Here is a 22157-nt window from a genome sequence, read left to right as displayed (position 1 = left end):
CTTCAGTGGCATTCACCTCTCTGCTCACCAGGCCCTAAAACACACCACTGTTATTGCCCATCTACGGCTTCTCTCCTTTTACTAAATGACCAGCCACCAATATCATGTCAATTCCTTCTTTTTTTTTTTTTACGATTTTATTTATTTATTCATGAGAGACACAGAGAGAGGCAGAGACATAAGCAGAGGGAGAAGCAGTCCCACTGCGGGGAGCCTGATACGGAACTCAATCCCAGGACCCTGGGATCATGCCCTGAGCCCAGTGCAGATGCTCAACTACTGAGCCCCAGGCGCCCCTCCTTCACCCATTATAGTGGGGGATTTTCAGATCATTAATCCACAGACATGACTAGGAGGAGATAATCAGCCAATAGACCAGACAAGCTGGGGGCTGGTATGTAGCCCCAGTCAACCTGAGGCTAATGCTGTCTCCCTACAAAAGTTAAAGTGAGACTCTGGCTATAGTTTGGCCTCAACAAGGTTTAAAAACTGTACTCATTCATGACCCAAAAAAAAGAAAAAATACATATACATAAATATATATATACATACACACACGTACACACATGCACACACATACACACCCATAGACATACAGACATCCACGCCCACATATACACACATATAGGCAGGCATGTGTGTGCACACACGTATATGGATATATCCATTGTCTTGCGGGGGTGGGGAGGAGAGATGCTGAAAAGTACAATTAGATTCTGTCTTTGAGTCTATGTTGCAATGTTTTAAAAATTACACCCTTTGGCAACGAAATTCTTAAAAGTCCTATGAACAAACAATAGTTTGAAAGCCCGGCAGTAATACAATCTGCCTTTTGCAACAGAGCACACAACAATTACTAGGATCATTTATTTAGCTCTTCAACTGCCTGTAGTAGGTTATATAATAACGGCCACCCAAAGACTTTCAATAATCCTACTCCCTGGAACATGTGAATGTGGCCTTATTCGGGGGGAAAAAAAAAAAGTGAAGGATTTTTTTTTTTTTTTTTAAAGCGAAGGATTTTGAGATGAGATGAACCGGGACCATCTGAGTGGGCTCCAAATGTCAGCACAAGTGTCTTTATAAAATAGAGGCCGACAGGTGGGGAAGATCTTGCGCAAATATTCAGAGGAGCAGGGTGTGGAAAGGAGATGACCGCGACGGCCCACGAGCCAGGGCGCACTGCAGCCACCAGAGCCATCGGAGGCAGCACGGCCCTATCTACGCCCTGATGTTGGTCCAATGACATTGATTTTGGACTCCGGGCCTCCGGAGATCAAAAAATTTTTAGGAACTGCAAAAGAATCCATTTCTGTTGCCATAAGCCACTGAGCATGTGGCGCTCTGTTACAGCAGCCCCGGGAAACTAGCCCACCAGATGTGCCCCCCGGTCACTGGGGATCTTGGTTCCCAAGTCCTCCTGGTTCTGAGAGCCCCCCGGTGAAGACCCGGAGCCCCCAAGTCACCTCACCATCCCCCCTCTCCCGTTTCCACGCGCCACCCCGTTCCCAGGCTTTTTAATTCACCCCCTACCCCTTATCAACTCTGCCTTGATAATACTGAAAATGGAATGCCGTTCTTGATTACAGCAGCTTCATCTGTAACAACCGAAATGGGAAACACTGAGCAGGGAAATTAAGGAAAAAGCAGTCAATGATCAGCAAAGGGAGGCACCTAATTTAATTTGACAGTAATCAGAGATTTGCAGGCAGAGTAAGATCTAACGCTGATTCTATCCAGTTGAGGCTCGGCATGATGAGGGGTCTCTAGCAGAAAAGAGAAAGTGCTCGAGTCAGGAGAGTTTTAAAAGGTAAAAATTAAACGTGTGCAGACGCGCTGAAGACCAAATCTAAGGACCCAACTGGATGAGTGTGTTTGGGGAGGGCGAGGACGGGGGTGTCAAGGGAGTAAGGAAGCCTGCATGTCATCCTGAGCACATCGAGAGGAGCAATTTTTCGTGAAAGGTGAATCAGACAACTCCAGCTCTTCAACAGATTCAAGTTGCAAAATCTCCCGAAATCTTACAAAGGAATCCGTTTTCAAAAACTGCCCTCAGGTTTCCAAGAGGAGTCGCCGGGTCTCAGGGTGGTGGTGGAAAATTAGATGAGAGAGAGAGAACAACCTGGCTCCAGGATACCACAGTTGAAACACATTATTCACCAACTTCTCTCATTAATTAAAAAATTGCATTTCTTAAAAAAAAAATTGCATTTCTCACAACCTGGCAAGTCCTGCCATCCTCCCCACCTCACCCTACACCACCAAAAGAAAAAAAAGAAAAAAAATGCCTACCAATGATGGGGAAGACCAGCAAATGCAAATAGCTAAACTCCTAAGAAAGGAAAGGAAATCCTCCAAAGCCAAAATAATGAACATATCTAAGATGACTGGGTGGCCCCTATGGGGTGGGGAAATAAAAGAGACAACAGAGGGGCACCTGGGTGGTGCAGCCAGTCAAGCAAGTGTCTGACTCTTGGTTTCGGCTCAGGTCATGATCTCAGGGTCGCAAGACTGAGCCCCACGTCCAGCTCCAAGCTCAGCATGGAGTCCAATGCTTGAGATTCTCTCTCTCTCTTCCTCTGCTCTTGCACTTTCTCTCTAAATTAAATAAATATTTTTTTAGGAAAAAAAATGCAAGAGAGAAGGGGCGATTGCAGGCAAGAAGACCCTGAGGAAGAAGACGAACAGGTGGAGGAGTCCGCTCTGCATGAAAGGGGAGCACCACTCCCTCCAACATAGGAAAGGGGGAGGAACTCAAGCATGTGGATCCCAGTTCATCAGGAGAAAGATGAGTTGCAGAAAGGAATTCATGCTTAATGCCCTGCATTAGGAGAAAAAAAATTCCAACACTGAATCATACTCAGAAGGAGAGATGCACAAAAGCATCTGACCCCGTAGTGGCACGTACTGGTACCTAAGATAATGTGCGTAAGGCACTTAGTACAACGTCTGGCAGATAGTAAGTGCTCCTCAAATTGATGCTCTTAGTATCATTACCATGTTACTTTCACTGAAGCAACCTATGGAGAGGGTGAAAAAGCACTCCAGCTTAGTTCAGCCAAGGAAAAAAAATGTGCATTTCCTTCCCTTGCAGATGAAAAAAGAAGCCAGGACCACATTTCGGCGTCCCAAACTCTCTGGGATGGAGTTGCTTTTAAATCCCAAGGCAGTGGTTTAATATCAGTCTAGTCTCTCATCTTTAAATATTGACTTAGTTGAGACTGTCTACATAAGATCAGAGTTAACAGGATCTAAAAATGCATCCCTTCATCCTCGATCACCCTCCACTGCCTTTAAAATTCATTACTCTCCAACACATCAAGAATTGTAGATGTGTCCAATCTCTAAAATGAAAAGACAGATGTAAAATGGATCTTCCACATGACTAAGAAAAAGAATGCTGCCCAAAGACCTACTCTTAATATCACAAAAACATACATGCATGTTTGCCCATTCTACAATGTGGGCTGTGTTTTTGAAAGTTCAGGCTTTCTTTTTTTTTTTAAGATTTTATTTATTTATTCATGAGAGACACAGAGAGAGGCAGAGAGGCAGAGGGAGAAGCAGCCTCCATGCAGGGAGCCGGATGTGGGACTCGATCCCGGGTCTCCAGGATCACACCCTGGGCCGAAGAGGGCACTAAACCACTGAGCCACCTGGGCTGCCCTCAGGCTTTCTTTATAGCGTTTTTATACCATACTTTAAAATCAGAAAACATGGTCCAAGAGGCCATGACCAACTGAATTTTCTTATTATGTGGAAATTAGCCAAAAAAGGAGCTTTCTTCCAGAATGCTTTGGTTTCTTTTTTTTTTTTTTTTAAGATTTATTTATTTATTTGAGAAAGAAAGTGTGTGCACACAGGAGTGGGGCAGGGATAGAGAGAAGAGAGGGAGAGAACCCTCAAGTAGACTCCTTGCTGAGCACGCACAGAGCCTGACATGGGGATCGATCCCAGGATCTTGAGATCATGACCTGAGCCGAAATCAAGAGTTGGACCTCTTAACAGACTGAGCACCCCAGGTGCCCCCAGAACGCTTTGGTTTCTTAATGAATAATGTATACTAAACTCAAGTGACTCTTATCTTCTTCAGCAAACATTTATTAAGCACCTAAAATACACCTGACACTCTTCCACATGTCCCAAGTCCACACAAGGAAAGAGAAATGGATCTTCAGGCTCTCTCAGGGGGATAACCCAGGTGCTCTGTAGTGGTTCCAGATTACCATCTGTTATGGACTGACCTGTGTCCTCCTGCTGCAAAATTTGTATATTGAAGCCAACCCCCCAAGTGACTGTATTTGGAGAAAAGGGCCTTTAGGAGGTGATTAAGATTAAATGAGATAAGGGTGGGGCCCTAATCTGATAGGACTGGTGTCCACATATGAGGAGGAAGAGGGGCACCTGGGTGGCTCAGTGATTGAGCATCTGCCTTTGGCTCAGGTCGTGATCCGAAGTCCTGGAATCAAGTTCTGCATCAGGTTCCCCACAGGGAGCCTGGCTCTCCCTCTGCCTATGTCTCTGACTCTCTCTGGGTCTCTCATAAATAAATAAATAAAATCTCTAAAAAAGAAAAAAGAGGGACGCCTGGGTGGCTCAGCGGTTGAGCATCTGCCTTTGGCTCAGGGCATGATCTCGGAGTCCTGGGATCGAGTCCCACATCAGGCTTCTGGCATGGAGCCTGCTTCTCCCTCTGCCTCTGTCTCTGTCTCTCGTGAATAAATAAATATTTTTTAAAAATAAAAGAAAAAAGAGCCAAAGTGGCTATCTCCAGAGGTAATTCATATTAAAAAAGAGAGAGAGAGAGAGATACATAGATTTCTCTCTTTCTCTCTCTCTCTCTGTTCCTCCCTCCTCCCCCGCTTGGCCCCCTCTGCCTCTGTGCATGCATAGAGGAAAGACCACATGAGGACACAGCAAGAGAATGGCCACCTACAAACAAGAAAAGAGGCCTCACTGGAAACCATCTCTCCTGGCCCCTGATCTTAGGACATCCAGCCTCCAGAGCTGTTAGAAAATAAGTGTCTGTTGCTGAAGCCCCCAGTCTGTGGTCTGTGGTTATGGTCACCCAAGCAGACCACTAGATCATCTAAGCATCATACAATTCTATGGACTCCCTCATCCTGCAGAAGAATGAAAATATAAGAGCCAAGGGCTCGTGTCCCTTCACCCAGGGCTGGAGCCAGACCTCAGTTTCTTTCCTGATCTCACCTGTTTTCCACACTCTGGCACTTGGGCCTGCAGGCTCCAAGCCCTGGAGCCTTGACTCCAGAGCCTGTCCCTGCCACTTGGTGGCCTCTCTTAGCCTTAGTTTCCTTACTTTCAAAAAAAAAAAAAAAAAAAAAAAAGCAAGGAGGGATAATAGCGCCTACCTCCTAGGGACGTTGGGAGAAATACACGAGGCCACCCAGGAGGGTGTTCAGCACCAGGAGCATTCCTGGAAGCCCTCAGGAAGTGTTCGCTGTCAGGAGCTGCATGTTTTGTGCGAGAAGAATGAGTAGACACGGAGCCAGGAAGCCTGGCTCCCAGGCTTCCATGCCCACTGCTCCCTGTTATCCTCACGGGCAGGTCTGGGGCCCTCGGACCACCCAGCCAAGGGGTCAGAGCAGACTGTGCTTCTCCCCACAGCTCAGCCTCCTCAAGCTTCTGCCCCAGGCCTCTTCCCTCCTTACAAGACGATGGGCCACCATGCCACCCACTGACCTCTCCTTCCAGCTCCTTCACTTCTGCGACCCGTCTGCTCATGCCTCTTTTCTGAGCTCTGACTGCCTGTGGATGTCTCCACCATCCCCTCTGCACTGCCCGCTCCGCCCACCCCACCTCTACCTGGAATTCCCTCCCACAGAGCTCTCTTCCCTGGCCAGGTCCCACTCCTTCTGACCTCAGAGGACAGCTTACTTCTCCACCCCAGGCTGCCTCAGGTCACCCACACTTCCCCAGCTGTCACACCCGCCACATACACTTATCAGTCTGGGACACCTTCACTTAAAACCTCCGAGAAGGCAGCAGTATGGTGGCTTCTTGGTCACCTCTGCTCCTGCCTTGGGTAGGTCTAACCACTCAAGCCCTCCCCATCCTCAGCTACAAGACAGGCAGACCAAAATCCTTCCCTTGGACCATTAGTTGCAAAATGGGATGCTTCCCACTTTTTAGTTTCCCACTAAGTTGTGGTTCACACATGCCTTGACGTGTTTCAGCTCGTGTGTGATTATGATGCAGAGACACAGACTCTCCCTCTTGGAGAAATGTCACCTTCTGTGAGAGGCTTCCCAGACCCGCCTAATTCCAGCTGCTCCCATGTCCTCTGCCCCCACCATGCCACTCCCAATCCCTTATGCCATCCTGTGTTTTTTTTTTAAGATTTTTTTTTTTTTTTATGAGAGACACACAGAGAGAGGCAGAGACATAGGCAGAGGGAAAAGCAGGCTCCCTGTGGGAAGCCTGATGTGGGACTTGATCCCAAGACCCTGGGATCATGCCCTAAGCCAAAGGCAGATGCTCAACCACTGAGCCACCCAGGTGTCCCTCCGCCCTGTGTTTTGCTGTCCTTCCCTCCCAGCACAACATTCTCCCACCTCCAGACCCCCTTTGCAGACTCCAGGATCGGCCGGCTGGGCCCCTCTCACCTTTCTCCAGAACCCTCTTCTAGAAGCCCCTTCATGGCCCTAGCCCCACTGTCACTTCAAATGGTGGCTTGCCCTTGCGTGCCCAGTGCCTGGCACAGCCTCAGAGACAGAGATGCTCAATAAACATGTACCAGAGCCATGACACAGCCGATGCATGTGCCAGTTAAGGAAAGGAGGAGGGAAGGGGGTAGGACGGATGGCTACCGCCATCACCTATATGCCCTGGGAATGCCACTTCAGCCTGGACAGAAGCCATACAACCTAGGCTAAATGCTGACAAAAGCAGATCAGAGGACCCTGAACAAAGTGTACCTCTGGTGGCCCTCTCTGGGTGAGTCAGAGAGAGAAAGAAATTTGGGATCGCTGCCAAGCTAAAGGCAGTGGGCTGATGTCCCCTGCTCATCACACGTGAACTGGAACCATCCGCCATCCTCCTGCATAAAGCCATCTCTTGCTTCCTAAGCATCTGGCTGAGTATGGGAGAAGTCACCAGGGTGAAGAGCCCTGGAGAAGCGCCATGACTGGTGCTAAAGCATGTGTCTGGGACCCTGACATTCCAGCACAGAAGAACTGTCACTCTTCCGCAGCCACTCCCTTGTGCCACCCTAAGTCCCTGTCACCATGACACCTGACTCTGGACTGTCCATCTGCTGGGTAGCCTTTCTTCCTCCCAAACTTGTCTGATCCCAACTGTCATCTTCTTGAGAACTGATGGGGGTTGGGGGGGTCACAAAAGCTCTCCAAAAACAAGAACCAACCCCCATTTCTCCCAGAGGAAGAGTCAAAGTGCTCACGGTGCCCACAGGTCCCCATCATGCAGCCAGCTCGCCCCCTGACTCCATCTCGCTCTGGTCTCCCTCTCATTCCCTCAGGTCACCACCCAGTGCCTCCTTACTGTTCCTCAGATGTGACAGGTATATTCCCACCTGGGGGCGGGAGCCACAGACTTACTCCCTCACCTCCGAGACTTTGCTGAAATGTCACTTCTCAGAGGGGCTTCCCGGATCCACCTGTTTACAGCCACAGCCGCCTGGCACTTAATACAACCCCCTTACTCCAACCTGTTCTCCCCACTTAGTGCCAGTCACTTCTTAAAGCCTACACAGCTCACTGAGTGAGGGTACAACCTGCCTGACCCTCGGATGCTCTGGAAGGGAAGGCACAGTCCTCTGTCTCCTTCACTGATGTGCTCTCAGCATCCAGAACAGTCTCTGGCACATATACAGCACTCTAGGATTTCTCGAATGATGAATGAATGATGAATGAATGAATGAATGAATGAATGAATGAATGAATGAATAGCAGTATAGTTGGAAGAAAAAGATTCTATTAACTGTATCAGAATCTGTTATAGGCTCAATTGTGTCTCCCTGTCCAATTCACATGTTGGAGACCTAACCCCTTCATGTGACTATATGGAGACCAGGCCTTTAAAGAGGTAATTACACATAAACCAGAAAACAGGGGTGTCCCCTCATCCAATAGGACAGGTATCCTTACAAGGAGAGGAAGAGACACCAGGGGTTCACGAGCACAGAGAAAAAGCAGCAGCCATCTGCAAGCCAAGCAGAGAGGCCTCTGGAGAACCCACACCTGCTGACACCTTGATCTTGGAACTCCAGCCTCCAAAGCTATAAGAAGATAAATGTCTGTGGCTTAAGGCAACTGGCTGTGGCACTTTGTCGTGGTGGCTCTAGCAGACTAATGCAGAACCTTTTCAAAAGTGTTTAGTAATAGTAGCCTAGAATACTAAATCTCATTCTAACAATAAGGTCTGGGTGACCATACGGGACGAAATGAATGGGGCAGGGGTGAGCTGGAGGGACTGTCCCTACAGCCGTGAAGAAAATGACAAGAGCCCAGGGGCTCTGAGGCTCCAGGCTCCAGCCTGAGCCTGAGATGATGCAAAACGGCTGGAAACGGTGGTGATTAGCATGACCCAGTGGGGAATTCTGAAAATAAACTGGTTTCACGCCTTCTTCCCAAGAAACGATATGTGTAGATGCATCCGAGTGGAACGTGCGCCTGTGTGCCGGATACTTATTTAACAGAAAGCAGAAAATATCCTGTGCTGGCTTTATAATTAATTTCAAGGTTGCTCCAACTCACAGAGAGACGATGCTAGACAGCAAGCACACATCGCTGTCTTTTATAGGGGTCCATTAATTGCTGCTATTTCTGCAGCGGAGCGCGACAGCTTCTGACCCCTGGCTCCCTGCCGGCCACCCTCCCGCTGCTGCACGCTAAAATCTGTGTTCTTGTAAATGAGGGGAAAAAAGTTTCTTTCCCCAATTTAAACAACAGAGCTCATTAGGGCTGATTTGGCAACGATAGCAGAACCCAGCGCTGGGGAAAGGCAAAGAGCTCAACTCTGGTTGAAGGAAAAAAAAGTCGGCTCGAGAGGCACGCCTCTCCCCTGGAGATCTGGAACCACTGTCACTGGGATTCTCTGTGCCCAGACTCCGGCTCCGGTTCAGAAAGCAAATCAACGTCCTGACACCCTAGAAACGTCCTGCTGGTGGGAAACCAGAAAGTGGTTCTGGCAAGGAAGGAAAAATGCAAACTGGAGAATTTGCAGATGGCAAGGTGCACCGGTGGGGCTGCACATAAAGGCAATAGCAATGCAACTGGAATCCTTTATCGAGGCCTGTCTCCTTAGAATATGCACGCCTCGTTGTCATCAAAATGCTATTTATTATCTGCAGGATAAAAGTAATCCCAAATTCCAGTGCGCAGACTTCTCCACAATTCGGGAATCTTAAGGGGAGGTGAAGTATGAATTAAAACAGGGAGTGCCAAAATCATTTCTCTTTGGTTCTGGAAAAGAGCCAAAGGCCCAGCTTGGCCACAGATGACAAGTTTTTGTTGTTGTTTTTACACTGCGTAGAATTAGGCATGTTATTCCCCACCATGCTTGGCTCCTGAAGCGCCAAATATATTGAATCCATAAATACGTAGGTTAAAAAACTCAGTGTCCAGTTGTCTCAAATACCCCTCAACTCTGATCCCTCAGCAACCCCTTCTTGCTCCATTTCTCTTTCACTTTGGCCCCGTTTTTCATTACCCAGAGTATCACTTGGTGACAAGGGACAGGAAGCCTCGAATTACATCACCTGAAAGCAAAAAAATTGATGAATCCAAAACAAAATGCATTGGTTAGGCATGACTTCCCCTGGCCATCCATGACTGTCAAACTGCTGAGAAGAGCAGCTTCCCCGCTGGCCACGTGGACAGCCGAAACCCCAACCCTCCCTGGCCAGCCTCACAGAATCATAATTGTCACCATTCTCTGTGCTCTTGCCATGGAGGCCACCATCATCCCCACCTGGTGCCTGGGCAGCTGACTCTTTTCCCCCCCTCCCCTCCTGGCAACCAGTCATCAGAAGGTTCCTTCCTTGCCGTGTCTATTGTCCTGGCCAGCCTTCTTAGGGATTCCCTGCACTCCTTCAGGTCTTCCCCCACTTCTCCTGTCTTCACATTGAGGCATTAGACATTTTCCTTCTAAGGATGGTTATGATCATCCTTTAAAATAAACTCGATTCTGGGACACCTGGGTGGATCAGCGGTTGGGCAGCTGCCTTTGGCTCAGGGCATGATCCTGGGATCTGGGATTGAGTCCTGCATCAGGGTCCATGCCAGGAATCTGCTTCTCCTTCTGCCTATGTCTCTGCCTCTCTCTCTGTGTCTCTCATGAATGAATAAATAAATCTTTAAAAAAATTAATAAAATAAACTTGATTCTTTAATGAGAAATTTAAAAATCCTCCTTGATCTGGCAACCAGCCCCCCTTACCTCCTCCTCTGCTTTTTTTTTTTTTTTTTTTTTTTTTTTGGTGGGGGATATTTTATTCTGAATAGCTTCCAGCTTACCAACTTTCAGTGACCCAGCTCCCAGATGCTTTTGGTCAGATATTTTCACATAATAGTCACAGTGAAACATATGGTCCTTAGGGTCTTAGTTGTTCTTTTTTTATGATGTCTTTTGATAAGACACTTACCATCAAATAAACCACTATTAAATATGTTCACATTTGTTGTGTGGCCATCACCACCCTCCATTTCCAGAACACTCTTTTTTTTAAGATTTAATTTATTCATGAGAGACACAGAGAGAGAGGCAGAGACATAGGCAGTGGGAGAAGCGGGCTCCCTGTGGGAAGTCTGATGTGGAACTCGATCCCAGGACCCCGGAATCATGACCTGAGCCAAAGACAGACATTTAACCACTGAGCCACCCAGGTGTCCCCAGAACACTTTTCATCTTGCAAAACTGAAGTGTCTGTCAGTCTCTTCAACAAATGGTGCTGAGAAGACTGGACAGCTACATGCCAAAGAATGAAGCTAGACCACTTAACTACACTGTACACAAAAATAAACTCAAAATGGACTAAGGACCTAAATGTGAGACCTAAAAACCGTAAGAGTCCTAGAAGAGAGCACAGGCAGTAATTTCTCTGACCTCAGCCATGGCAACATTTTTCTAGATAGGTCTCCTGCGGCAAAGGAAACCAAAGCAAAAATAAACTATTAGGACTATATCAAAATACAATCTTCCGCACAGCAAGGAAATAACCAGCAAAACTGAAAGACTTCTCCATACTGAATGGGAGAAGATATTTGCAAACGACATACCCGATAAAGGGTTAGTATCCCAAGTACAGAAAGAACCGATGCAACTCAATGCCAGGAAAAACAACAACAACAACAACAACAAAAAACAAATAAAGACAAATAATCCAATTAGAATATGGGCAGAAGACATGAACAGACATTTCTCCAAAGAAGACATCTGGATGGCCAGCAGATACATGAGAAGATGCTCAACATTACTCATCATCAGGGCAACGCAAATCAAAACCACAATGAGATAGCACCACACACCTGTCAGAATGGCTAAAATCAAAAAAAACAAGAAACAACAAGTGTTGGTGAGGATGTGGAGAAAAAGGAACCTATGTACAGTGTTGGTGGAAATGCAAACTGGTAGCAGCCACTATGGAAAACAGTATGGAGGGTCCTCAAAAAGTTAAAAACAGAGCTGCCACATGATCCAGCAATTCCACGAAAACACTAATTCAAAAGGATGTATGCACCCTTATTGCAGTGTTATTTACAGTAGCCAAATTATGGGAAGCAGCCCAAATGTCTCTTGATAGATGAATGGATAAAGAAGATGTGATGTTATTACATATGTGAATGTTATTCAGCCATAAAAAAAAATGAAATCTTGCCATTTGCAAAGACCTGGATGAATGTAGGGAGTGTAATGTTAAGTGGAATAAGTCAGTCAGAGAAAGACAAATACCATATGATCTTACTCATATGGAATTTAAGAAACCAAACAAACGAACAAAGAGAAAAAAAGAGACAAACCAAAAAACAGACTCTTCTCTGTAGAGAACAAAGTGATCTTGGGAATTATTGTGATTGTTAATGAGATATTTTACATTTTTTTTTCATACTTTCTGAAGTCTGACATGTATTTCACACTTAGAGCACATCTCAGTTTGGACCAGGTACGTTTGCAGGGTTCAATAGCCACACGGGGCGAGGGGCCGGTGTGTTGGACAGCACTGTCCTGGCTCCATGGGTCTGACCAAGTCACTTACCCTCTGAGTCCCGGACACGAAAAAGTCTGAATGAATGAATGAATGAATGAATGAATGAAGAAATGCCCCATTGTCTCATCTACAAACTGCATAGGAGATTACCCATCACACAAATTTGTAGTGAGGATGAAATCACACCTTTTTAAATTTGTTTAGTTTCAATTCAATTAGCCAACAGAGTGTATCATTAGTTTCAGATGTAGAGTTCAATAATTCATCAGTCGCGTAGAACACCCAGTGCTCATCCCATCACATACCCTCCTTCAGTGCCCGTCACCCAGTTACCCCATCCCCTCACCCAGCTCCCCTCCAGCGACCCTCACTTTGGTTCCCAGAGTTAAGAGTCTCTCATGGTTTGTCTCCCTATTACTTCACACCTTCTAGAATAAACGCAAGGTAGGAGTCCCAGAACTGAGAAATCCTGGACCAGAAAAAAGCCAAACCCAGGAACCCTCAGATTGTTCATCTTGAGGGGGGTAATCGCGAGGCCAGGGGACATTACGTAAAGTGCTCGGTACACAGTAACCATTCATTAGCTGTAGTTACAACTGAACAAACACAGTGACAACACAGCGGGAGAGGGTATGATTGATCTCTGCAGATAGTGCTAATGGGGGCAAAAAGGAAAGGCAGTGCGGAGGGGGGAGAGGGGGCTATGGCCCGGAACCCTGGAGGGGTGGGCTGTTCCAGGTGGAAGAGCGTGGGGGAGGGCAAAGACCCGGGGTGGGGCTGGGGGGGGAGAGGCGGCTCCAGGAAGGGGGAGTGGAAATACTAGCTGTGCATTAGCTGAGCACAGAAATCCTTATCGGGCCTCCCTCTCCTGCCCCCGGGACTGCTGGTGACCCTTTCTCACATGAGGTCCTCAATAAACGTCCGCAGATGGCCTCCCCGGGCCACCAGCGCGCCAGGCTGCCCACCCCTCCGCCTAAATCACCCACTAAATGTCAGGGCCGGCCCCAGAGCCGGTGCTCATCAGAAAGAGAAAGCTAGGTCTTTTTTTCGGCCCTGCTCTGATTTATACGTGTACATTGATGATGTCAAGTCTGTATGAAAGCAGAATTTGTGTTCCTGCAACGACACCATAAATCCTCCCGGCCTCCCTTCCGCTCACTGGGAATACTGAATGCTCTGCTTCCACTGACAGCAGATAACGGCCCTTAGGAAGGGCAAGGAATTCACAAGCAGATAACAAGGGGACTCGGTGGGAGGTGTGTGCGTGTTTGCACACACGTGTGCACAGGCTGGGGGCTGCAGGGAGAAGGCCTGCCAGCAGAGCTCTCGAGGTCCTGATTCTTTTTTTTTCTTTCTTTCTTTAAATACAGACTGTTCTTTCCATCATTTTTAATAAGTATCTCCCCGTGTGTTCGTTTGCAAAAAGGCTGTCGAAACAACCACTTAAACAACAGGAATTTATTTTCTCACAGTGCTGGAGGCTGGAAGTCTGAGATTCAAGGGTCACCAGGGTCGGTCTCCTCTGAGGCCTTGCTCCTCGGCATCTACATGGCTGTCTTGTACCTGCGCATGACATGGTCTTCCCTCTGCCCCCGTGAGTGTCCTAGTTTCCCCTTAGGAGGACACCAGGCAGACTGGGGGGAGGGCCCATCCTAATGACCTCATTTAAAAGTAATTACCTCTTTAAAGACCCTACACCAAATAGAGCCACATTCTGAGCTCCTGGGGGGTGAGGACTTCAACAGATGAAATTTGGGGAGGAGATGACTGAGCCCGGAACATCCACCAAAACTTCTCACAAATTTTAGTATTTTTTGGTTTAAGCTCAGGTCATGATCTCAGGGTTGTGGGACTGAGCCCCAGTCAGGTTCCATGCTCGGCACAGAAACTGCTTGAGATTCTCCCTCTCCCTCTGCCCCTCCTGCTCATGCTTGTTTGCTCTTTCTCTAAAATAGGTAAATAAATCTTTAAAAAAATAAAATAAAAAATAAGACTTAAAAAATAGAAAGAAAGAAAGAAAGAAAGAAAGAAAGAAAGAAAGAAAGAAAGAGAAAAGAAAGAAAAGAAAGAAAGAAAACAATGGGATCCCTGGGTGGCGCAGCCAATTAGCGCCTGCCTAAACTGCCTAACGAGTTAGGGATCGAGTCCCACGTCAGGCTCCCTGCATGGAGCCTGCTTCTCCTTCTGCCCGTGTCTCTGCCTTTCTCTCTCTCTCTCTCTGTGTCTATCATGAATAAATAAATAAAATTAAAAAAAAAAAAAGAAGGAAAGGAAACAATTAATCTAGAAGATACTCACCAATGCTCCCAAGTGAGAGGCAATGTGATTTGAGTCAACTCAGTTCCAATAATCACAGTGCTTCGATTTCCTTTTATCTGTCACCTGTCTTCTCTCCTGATGAGTTTCAATATACATACTACTCTAAGTCATTAACTTTTCTAAATAAGTGTATATTTTACATCTTAACTTTGAACATCCCCTTGCTGCTTATCTCTAGAAAAGGAGGCCACCATCTTTTTATTTGCATTTGCAATGGTGGGTTTTTTGTTTTTGTTTTTTTTTTCCTCCTTTTCTTTGCTTTTCTTTTTTGGCTGCTTTTAGTGATAATGTGAAGTTTGGGAAACATCAGATATATATGCTTTCTACTCTTTAGCATTTGTCCATTTAAGGTTTAGCCAAAAACAAAGCAAAAGCAATCAGAGACAGAAAGGAACAGCAAAAGTAGAACCAAAAAGATTTCCTGAAGCAGATCCATGTCAAAAATCTGCCAGAATTTCAATCTTTGACCATAAAAAAAAAAAAAAAAAAAAAAAAAATCCTTTGTACTGAATAGTCATGACTTGAATACTTGACTAGAGGGCTGTGATTAATTGCTTAGCTTATAGGAATGAGGGGACCCGAGATGGTGCTAGGCAAAAACAGAACTGGTTTTTGGCTCCATCCTCCTTAAAGAGGGCTTCAAGCCTCTTGTAGTAACTCCAAGTATCAACTGAGAGAGTCACACCCAGCCCCAAAGGGGCTGTACTTTCTGCTGCTATTGAGTTTCCTTAAATGGTGTCATGACTTAATTGCATTCATCCCATTAGATACAATTCAAGTGTGTTTTAGAAAGAGTTTACTTAAAACCTTTCTCTTATTTTCTCTAAAACCCCTTTCATTTGTGAATCGCCATTTTTCTTAGTCAATCCCACTGAAAATGTCACCATTTAAGAAAAGATTGGGGGTTATGTTTTGTTTCCATTAATAAGACGGGGTTAACTGTATTTAATAGAGGTGTTGGGACTTGCCCAGGGTGACACAGTGTTAGCAATTCCCGGACTGGGACAATCATTCTGATTTTATCCAGGACACCAATGCTCAGAATTCCTTTTCTTTTCTTTTTAAGATTTTATTTATTTATTCATGAAAGACACACACAGAGAGGCAGAGACATAGGCAGAGGGAGAAGCAGGCTCCCCACAGAGAGCCTAATTGGGACTTGATCCCAGGACCCTGGGATCATGACCTGAGCTGAAGGCAGATGCTCAACCACTGAGCCACCCAGGTGCCCCAATGCTCAGAATTCTTGTAAAATATACACACGTTATTCATCATTAAGTCAACTGCCTGCTATAAATGTTATTTAGGGAGGGGGGGAAGAATAAATCTATTTGGAGAAGAATTAAAATTATTTTCAATTTAACATTATTTTCAGTACCTCCCAAACATTTTTTCTATTCCGATGGCAAAAAAAAAAAGTAACTAATGAAACAATATAAAATATATACACACAGCAACATGAATATTTATACAGTCAAATCCAATAAAAGAATCATTTCAAGAGAGCAGACTATACCGACTTCAAAAGGATGTTTCCCACTTAGAAGTATGTGATCGCTAACTCTGAAAATACATTTTAAATTCTGAGATATCTTTTCTTATTTTTCACAGTCGGGTTCCTGTGATTGGGGGATATTATTCTGTTTGTGATTTCCTGTGCTTCTGGGTCCCCACTGCAAATTTGGGTCAAGTGCCAGTTATCTACTTCTTCCATCAAAATTAATCAAGCTTTGTTATGTCAAAATCAGGCTGGAAAGGTTTTAATAGTGCCTTTTATAGGAGACAAGATATACTGGTTGCAAAGCTCACCTCTCCTCCTCCAACAAAAACAAAACAAACAAAAAGCTAGACACTTTGATTATTACCATAGCTTTCTAAAATAGATCAATAGTGATAATCTCATTATACTGAACACATTTTTCTCATTATATAAAGAAAAGATTAGCTAATAGTAGGAATAATATTAAAAATCCATGTTGTAATTAGGTCTGGGTCTCCAAGGTCCAGATCAATCAATCAATCAAGATAGACAACTGTCTGAATAACTCAAGCTAAATAAATAATCAAACCCACTGGAGATCCATTTAGTGATCTAAACTACATAGTTCAGTTATCTATAAGCATAAAATTAATGAGCTATTTGGACAATTGCCGTTTCTCTGTCAAATGCATAGTGTGAAAACAAGTAAGAAGGCACGCGTATGGATCGCAGTCCCCAAGCCATATAAATCTCAGCTTGGGACTAGTCCCATTTAGTAAGCACTTGACAAGCAAGACTCTGCAAGACATATTACGTACACTGTCCCTTGAAACTCCCACAACCCTATGAAGAGGATCCTATTGTTTTTCCTTCATACAGGAGGGAAAACTCTTGGTTTGCACAGATTAAGAAATCTGCACATAAGTTGCCCAGCTGGGTCATCGTACAGCCTGGATTGGATTTGACTCCCAACCCACAGCAAAGCTGCTTTTGCCCTGTAGAGGGGCCATGTGATCTGGTTTGGGGCCCGAGCTGGGCCACCCAGGGGGCGGTTGATTAAAGTAAACAGCTCAATCAGGAAATTCTATGTAACCAAGAGAAACAAAAACTTATCTTACTCTCCACATTGATCACTAGAAAAGCATAATTCCCAAATCTCTACATCATTTCACTGCCTCATGAGACGTGCTTGGCGTCACGGAAGTAGTTCAATCACGTCGATGATTAGAACTCGGTTAACAGAGGAAGCAATAGCGCAAGTGGAGTGTAAACAGAAAAGTGAGCTACAAGTTTAAACATTAGTTAAATGCAGATGTGACTGATGTTAGGTCCTTATCTCTGAGATCTCAAAAGCTCCTACCAAGATGGCCTAACAATCCCTCCCGACCAGAAGAGCAGGATTGACCACTGCCCATCCCCCAGGGCCAGAGGGTCACTCTTGCCAGCAGCCTGAAGCCTCCACGGAGAGGAGCAGCTGGCACAGCATCAACAGCAGACCCAGGATTGTGTCCCCAGGGACGGGAGGGAAACAGTGTGGACAGAACAGTCATCCCCTTCTTTCCACCTCCATCTTCTCTGAAGATCTATCCCCCTGACCTGGCAAGCTTCAGTGACTTACCCAAGTTGGACACGCTGGCACTCACTACTCGGTATGGGTTCAACTGTGTAAAATTTCACGTTGAAGTCCTAACCCCCCAGTACCTCAAAATGTGACCTTCTTTGGAACAAGAGTTGCTGGGCACCTGGGTGGCTCAGTGGTTGGGCAGCTGCCTTTGGCCCAGGGCATGATCCTGGGGTTCTGGGATAGAGTTCTGTATCAGGCCCCTTGCAGGGAGCCTGCTTCTCCCTCTGCCTACCTCTCTGCCTCTCTCTGTGTGTCCCTCATGAATAAATAAATTAAATCATTTTTTAAAAAGGAAATAGAGTTGTCGCAAATGTAATCAGGTAAGATGAGGTCAGTGGAGGGGAGGGCCCAATCTAATATGACTGGTGTCCTTAAAGGGGGCAAATTTAGACACAAAGACACACAAGTAGGGAGAAGACGACGGTCACAGTGATGCTGCCACAAGCCAAGGAGCTACTGAAAGCTAGGAGAGAAGCCTGGGACAGATCTGTTCTAGAGCTTTCGGAGAGAGAGCCCCCCCAATCAACACCTTGCTCTCAGACTTCTGGCCTCCAGGACTGCACCAGAATACATTTCTGTTGTTCTAAGCCACCCGGGCTGTGGTCCTTTGTCACACCAGCCCCAGGAAACACATGCAGTCCTCTGAGGTTACCTGGATCCCATCCATTCTGACACCTGGGAAATTCTTTGCAGCCATTCTGCGTCCAATCCATCAGGAAGTTAAATATAAACCATAGTAAACTCGGCAGCTGACTTGGGATAAAGGCTTATTTCCAGAGTACTGATTAACTTAGGTTTCACACAGGGCTCTACAGAGGGATGTTGTCCAGAGAGAACCTTTGGACCGTGACAAAGCCTTAACAGGGCAGCCAGAGCTTCCACAGGAAGACCTCTGTTCCTTTTTTTTTTTTAAGATTTTATTTTTTACTTATTTATGAAAGGCACAGAGAGAGAAGCAGAGACACAGGCAGAGGAAGAAGCAGGCTCCCTGCGGGGAACCCAATGGGGGACTCAATCCCGGGACCCCAGGATCACAACCTGAGCCGAAGGCAGATGCTCAACCACTGAGCCACCCAGGTGCCCCAGAAGACCCCTTTTCTACTGAGCTGCCCAAGGACCACTGTTTGTGAAACATCAGGATGGAAACAGATGAGAATTTTTCTTTTTCCATGCTTAAAACCTGGTTCTATCTAAAGAACCATACAAACATACACTCACAAATGTCCAAAATGTCACTGGGAACATCATGCGAGGGAAGGACATGCAGCAGGTGAGACAGAGGGTGGAAGAAAATGCTTCATTCAGGCTGGGCGGAGCAGGGAAGACCCCACGGAAGAATGGGGGGCATTTCGGTGGACCTCTCAGGGCAGGGGGTGGCAGGCAGGGAGCAGAGGCACCCCAGCGGGGGGGGGGTGGCCAAGAAGGACACTCAGAGGACAGAGAACCCACCTTGCCTGGATCAACACGAGGGGTGATGGGACAGAAACGAGAACGGAGCCCGGGGACTGAGCAGAGAGCCCTGAACACAGGGGCTGGAAGCCGGAATTCACTCTGCAGGGAAAGAGGGAACCAACCAGTCTAGAGCTTTTTTTACTTTTTTTTTTTTTTTTGAAGCAGGGCCGTTGCATGATTAGAGTTCATTTCTACATGGTTAGGATGGATTATAGCCATGAGCAACTGGAGATGCAGAGGATTAAGAAGCCTAAACCCGCATGTGGCCAAGGGATGGGTCAGTAGGAGGTAAAATCAGAAAGCAACGTGGAGGGGAGCCTGGGTGGCTCAGTGGTTGAGCGTCTGCCTTCGGCTCAGGTGATGATCCCGGGGTCCTGGGATCGAGTCCCACATTGGGCTCCCCGCAGGGAGCCAGCTTCTCCCTCTGCCTGTGTCTCTGCCTCTCTCTGTCTCTCATGAATAAATAAATTAAATCTTTAAAACATTAGAAAAAAAAAAAAGGAAGCACTGTGGTCAGGGGCAGCAGACAATGGATTGCGTTTGCAATGTATTAGGGGATGAATTATGTCCCTTCAAAAAGATCCTAACTCTCCGTACCTCCCAACCGGACCTTACTTGGAAACAGGCTCATTTTGAGTGTAACTAGTTACAGCAAGGTGAGGTGAGACAGGAGTAGGAACGGGGGTCCCTAGTCCAATAAGGCCAGGATCCTAATTAGAAGAGACAAGTGGGCTCCACACTGAGCAGGTGCCTGTTTCTCCCTCTCCCTCTGCCCCTCCCCTTGCTTGTACGCTCTCTCTCTCAAATAAAATCTTAAAAAAAAAAAAAGGAGAGAGAGAGAGAGAGAGAAGGAGAAGGCTTTGGGAAGATGGGAGGGAGGCTGAGTGAGGCCATTTCAAGCCAAGGAACACCCAAGATTGCTGGCACACCACCAGGGCCTGGGAGATCCCCCCACCGGTTTCGGTGGAAGCGGGGCCTGTTCGGACTCCTAGCCTCCTGAGCTGTGAGACCACGAGCTTCTATTGCTCTGAGCCACCTGGGGTGGGGCATTTTGTTGCAGGAAGCCCAAGAAAGTAACACAGGGTGTGAAAACAGAAGATCTCAGTAAGGTTAGTTCACCAGGGAAATTGCTGCCAGCCTTAAAATCACTTCCCCGCAGCATCGAGTGCGGGGAAAGCGTCTCCCCTTCTACTCACCAACCTACAGAGAGCAGTGGAAGGCGGTGATAACTTTAGAGCAATTTCCAATCATTAAAACCGTCTCTGCTATAACATACATTATAAATGTGCGTAGCATTAAGCCATCAAAGAGAGTAAGTTCACTAATGGTATTCCCCACGAGGCTCCTGACAAACTAACGAGGCATGCCAACTGGATGCTTCGTGGACATTAAGGGCTTCGCTTTCCGACCGGTCTCTTTCAGGATGGGCAGACGCTCCCCTTGCTCTCAGACCTCCCAAATTCATTGCTTCACACAAAGCTCTTCTGACAATCAGCCTCCTTTCACACTTCTGGAAGCCTCTGTCTCACCCCCCAGGAGTTCAATGCTGGACTTCTCCGTGGGGGTGACCAAGACAGGCCTCCAGAGTCCAGAAGGAGAGCGAGCTCACAAAACCTATATTCAACACACCTATCTTTGCCCTAATAACACCATGAGATGTAAAGCTTGTCCTGATAACCACAAACCATAAAGTGAATGTGCCAGGTGGGGAGTCACCAGGCCAGGCAGGCAGACAATGAGGCTGAGAAATACAGCTCTGTGTTGCTCACCCCTTTGCCTTCCCATGGAAGCCAGCCCACCTGGAGGGCTCGGGGCTCTCAAGGCTTCATCCAGGGTCTGGTGTCTCCTCGACAGCACATTAGCATAACCACCTGCATTTCTACATCACCTCTCTGTTCCACGCTGTCCCCCATGTTTCTCTCTCCAAGTTAACTGTCACTCCAGGATGAGCCCCAAGCACTCCCAACAGTGGCCAGCATCCCAGGAGGAAATGGAGCCAGATCAGTGTCCCAGGAAGTTAGAACACAGGGAGCAGGGGTGATGGAGCACCACGGAAGCAGACAGTGCTCTCCACCCAAACCCCAAGGACTCCCATTGTCCGGGTAATGTATCTTTTGGTCCTGACCGCTCCACCTCCTTCACTGTCCCCTTGACTGTGCCTGTCTCTTGCTTTTTGCTTTGAGGGTCCAAAGGCAATTAGGGGTTAGTGAATGAATGAGACAGGTTAAGGAGAAAAAAAAAATCCTAGCATGATGTAATGGATTGAATTGTATCTCCCCAAAAGATGCTGAAGTTCTAACTCCTGAGGACCTATGGATGTGGCCTTATTTGGAAATAGGGTCTTTGCAGATGATAAATTTAAGAGGTCATTAGGGTGGGCCCTGATCCAGTAGGACTGTGTTCTTATAAAAAGGGGATATTTGGCCACAGAGACGGGTGTACACACACACACACACACACACACACACACACACACACAGAAGATGCTGGGAAAATACCATTTGCAAGCCAAAGGATACCTGAGACTACCAGAGGCTACGAGAAAGACCTAGAACAGACGCTCCCTCGCAGCCCTCAGAGGTAATCAAACCTATTGCATCTTCTTTTTTTTTTTTTTTTTTTTGCATCTTCATTTTAGACTTCCAGTCTCCAGAACCAAGTAAGTTTGGTTGGTTTGAGATAATTTCTGTTGTCTAATCCACCCAGGCTGTGGTATTTTGTTATGGCAGCCCTTGGAAAACTAATACACATGACCAAATGCTATCAGCAATAACAATATTTTCAATGTAAACATTTTAAGAGATATACAGAACTGTCTTTTGGGTTCACACAAATCATATGCAAATTATCTATAAGCCCATGTGTCAATATCTCACAAACAAAGTTTAAGTATCTCTGTGGGATGTCTTCATTATTTCATATACCTAAGTGTATCCCTTAAGATATTCTAGTAGAGGGGCACCTGGGTGACTCAGTCAGCTAAGCACCTGACTCCTGATTTCAGCTCAGGTCATGATCTTGGGGTTGTGAGATCAAGCCCCGTGTGAGGCTCCGAGCTAAGCATGGAGCCTACTTGGGATTCTCTCTCTTGCCTTC

General features: G+C 46.4%; 1 protein-coding gene across 2 annotated transcripts in view; it reads right to left on the bottom strand.

The window, feature by feature from the left end:
* Positions 1-22157, bottom strand: part of HUNK (hormonally up-regulated Neu-associated kinase) — a 106444-nt gene that overhangs the window by 63670 nt on the left and 20617 nt on the right. The gene's annotated exons all lie outside the window — the stretch shown is intronic.

The sequence above is a fragment of the Canis aureus genome, chromosome 30 (genome assembly GCF_053574225.1).
Source record: "Canis aureus isolate CA01 chromosome 30, VMU_Caureus_v.1.0, whole genome shotgun sequence".
Classification (NCBI taxonomy): domain Eukaryota; kingdom Metazoa; phylum Chordata; class Mammalia; order Carnivora; family Canidae; genus Canis; species Canis aureus.
The sequence above is the reverse complement of the archived record's forward strand: the minus strand, read 5'-3'. Positions and strand labels throughout refer to the sequence as shown.